This window comes from Cicer arietinum, chromosome 1, assembly GCF_000331145.2.
Source record: "Cicer arietinum cultivar CDC Frontier isolate Library 1 chromosome 1, Cicar.CDCFrontier_v2.0, whole genome shotgun sequence".
NCBI classification, from domain to species: domain Eukaryota; kingdom Viridiplantae; phylum Streptophyta; class Magnoliopsida; order Fabales; family Fabaceae; genus Cicer; species Cicer arietinum.
In genome coordinates, this window is record NC_021160.2 from 22367735 (window position 1) to 22371392 (window position 3658).

Genomic DNA, 3658 nt, shown 5'->3' on the forward strand with positions numbered 1-3658 from the left:
TCTCTAAGGCGTACACATAAGCTTTTTTGTTGAGGTGGGATATGTTTGCACATGTGGAAGAAATACTATGAGGTGGCATGAGAGTTGACATGGAAGTCTGTTTTAAATATATATAATAGATAATAGATTGTTGGAGGAAGTCATTAAAAAAATTAGGAAAAAAACTATTTAGAAACTAATTAGAAAAAATGAGACGAAACATTAAAACACAAGAGAATTCTCTAAGGCGTACACATAAGCTTTTTTGTTGAGGTGGGATATGTTTGCACATGTGGAAGAAATACTATGAGGTGGCATGAGAGTTGACATGGAAGTCTGTTTTAAATATATATAATAGATGTTTCAATTACATGTTAGTTTTCAATTGAGACTAAACAAAAAAATGTTGTGAGATTCTTATTTAACTTCTTATTTAAGGTTCAAAAGAAGCCCTTTGCATGTAGATTTACCGTCTCTTTTGTTATTTATCTTCTTTGTTACCTACAATTTACCTCTAGAGCTATAACATTGACGACGTCAAAGTCGTTCATTGATTTTGAATCTGAATCTACACTTGATCAAAGTTAATATGTCGATCTGTAACAAATAAACAATGTACCGAGACGGAACAAATTAAATATTTCATACATTTCACAATCAATATCATTTTAACAAAAAAATTTGTCTCAAAATGAATCTCATTCTCAATTTTGAATGCAACTTTATTTATTTTTTCATATATTACCCTTCAATAATTATTATGTGCACAACTTATAAAGTATAATTGTACTTTATATTCATGATGATGATGATGATGATGATAATAATAATAATAATAATAATAATAATAATAATAATAATAATAATAATAATAATAATAATAATAATAATAATTGTAAGATCCATTGTTATTTGTCTAGAATAGGATAATTTGACTCATACACCTTAATAAAACAGAGGTAACTATAAATTAGAAGTGGATAATATTCTTTTTGAAGAATTAAAAATTTGAAAAAATCATAGGTTCAATTCCAATTGTCGACTTAAGCACTTTTTTTTATAAGTGGTCCATAAATATTTATATCAACATTTTTTGAGTCATGAGTCGTGTCTTGATCGATCTTCAACCTTTAGAATTGTACTCATCTAAACTAGTATTAAATAAAAAATATAATTTTACATGATTAAAATTTTATTTAACCCATGAATAAATATACACAAATATCAAAATTTTAATTATGGTACTTTCCTTAACTATTTGAATTTTGATTTTAAAAACCCTAAACTAAAAAAATATTTCAATTACATATTAGTTTTCAATTGAGACTAACCAAAAAATGTTGCGAGATTCTTATTTAACTTCTTATTTATAGTCCAAAAGAAGCACTTTGCATATAGATTTATCGTCTCTTTTGTTATTTACCATTTCTGTTACTTGCAATTTGCCTATAGAGATATAACATTGTCGACGTTAAAGTCGTTCATTGACTTTGAATCTGAATTCACACTTGATCAAAGTAAGTTAATATGTCAATCTGTAACAAATTATCATTCCACCAAGATGGAACAAATTAAATACTTCATCCGTTTTCACAATGAATGTCATTTTAACAAAAAAAATTGTCTCAAAATAAATGTCATTCTCAATTTTGAATGCAATTTTATTTATTTCTTCATATATTACCCTTCAATAATTATTACGTGCACAACTTATAAAGTATAAGTGTACTTTATATTGATGATAATAATAATAATAATTAATAATAATAATAATAATAATAATAATAATAATAACAATAATAATAATAATAATAATAATAATAAAAATTCATAAATAATTAATATGGGTAGTTTGGTAATATGAGTTTCCCCTTCCTTCTAATTATTACATTTCTTAATATGCATGCAAAACCTTAAATGACATTAATTGTGAGACGGAGAAAAAAACACTTAATTAAAAGGAGAAGAAGAAAATCTAGTTAGAGGAGATTAAAATCCTAAATAATATTCTTTAACACACTTTTTTATTGGTTAAAATTCCAGTCTCAATAAATTTAAATAGCACTCACTAAATCTAGTAGGACTTTAATTTCTACCAATAGAAAATAAATCTAGTAGGACTTTAATTTCTACCAGTAGAAAATAGTGTCTTGAAAGCTGTGCTATATAGAATTAACTATTAGTATACAAAACCACCAATAAATAAATAAAAAATATCATGGTAACATGTATCTTTAGAACACATTTTAAAGATATCAAAAGTAAAATTCTTAACTGAAAAATACAATGTATAAATTTTTAAAGAGTTAAAAACACTATTTTTTAAACTTTTCTCGCCGTCTTTTAATATAAGACAAGAGATAGTATATGGAATGGAATGAGTTATCAGGGTTGATCCAACACGTTATGAGGCCTAAAGAGAAATTATTAGACGAGACTTTCTTCAAAAGTCAATAAATAAATTATTAAAATTTTATTTAATAACTATAAAAAATTTCTTACGCAGAATTAATGACATTTTCAAATCTATTTTCTCTATATTTTTCAAAAAATAAAATAAGACATTTCAACATTTCTACCGCAATATCAAAAACTCATGTAAAATTTTCCAATTTTTAGTTGAAGAAGAAAATCATGTTAGTACTATGTCATGATTTTATACATTGTACCACTCCAAGAACTCATGTTAGTACTATGTCATGATTTTTCAAATTATAACTAATATTTCTCATGTAAGCAACTCACTTTTGTCTCATAAAATCTCAATTTATAACTAATATTTATCCCATCCTTATTACCGTTCACTACACAATCTCTTTAAAATATGTAACATATAATACGATGATATAGAATTATTAAAACTAAAAATTTGCTTGTGTTGTGGAAATATGTGCAGAAAATTACTTGCAAATTCTAAAATTCTCACCAAATAATTACCAACCAAGATTTTATATGGAATGTTATTTTGCAGATAAATTGTTTTTTTTTTCTTCATATTTTTAGAAAGTGTTACTCATTTAATAGAATAGAAAACAACATATATTGAACAATTAAAATATTCAGAACAATTAAAATAGTTATAAGTAACATTTTTTTCATTATTAAATGAATTGAATTCTATAAACTTAAACAATTATAAACATAATTATATGATAACCATCAATAAACAAACTTATGTGACTAAAACAAAGTGCATATTATATTATATTATGAACATCTTTCTTTTTTTAAAAACACGTCAAACCATTTACAATACTAAGATCATCAGATTTAGTAACTATTTTATTCCATTCAATAAGATCATCTATAGTAAAATCCTAGAGATGTGGCAACTTACCCTCAGTCATATTTTGCATTTGAAGAATTTTATGAATCACTTCACCTTATGAACAATGTTTTATGTTTTGTATGAAGTTAGTAAAATGTTGGAGCAAGTCTGAGAGCAAATATTTATTAAAATATTATAACTTAAATTCATAAAATTCGTATAGTTTTTTTTAGAGTTTCAAATAATTCATACATAATCGACAACGGAGCTTGATCGAAATTATTGGGGTGGCCAACAAAAAAATATAATATATAAATTAAATATATAAATAATATTATATAGCAAAAAATTAAGTTGTAATAAATACAAAGTGAAATATCAAATAATTTAACTATATGATTTAAGAATACT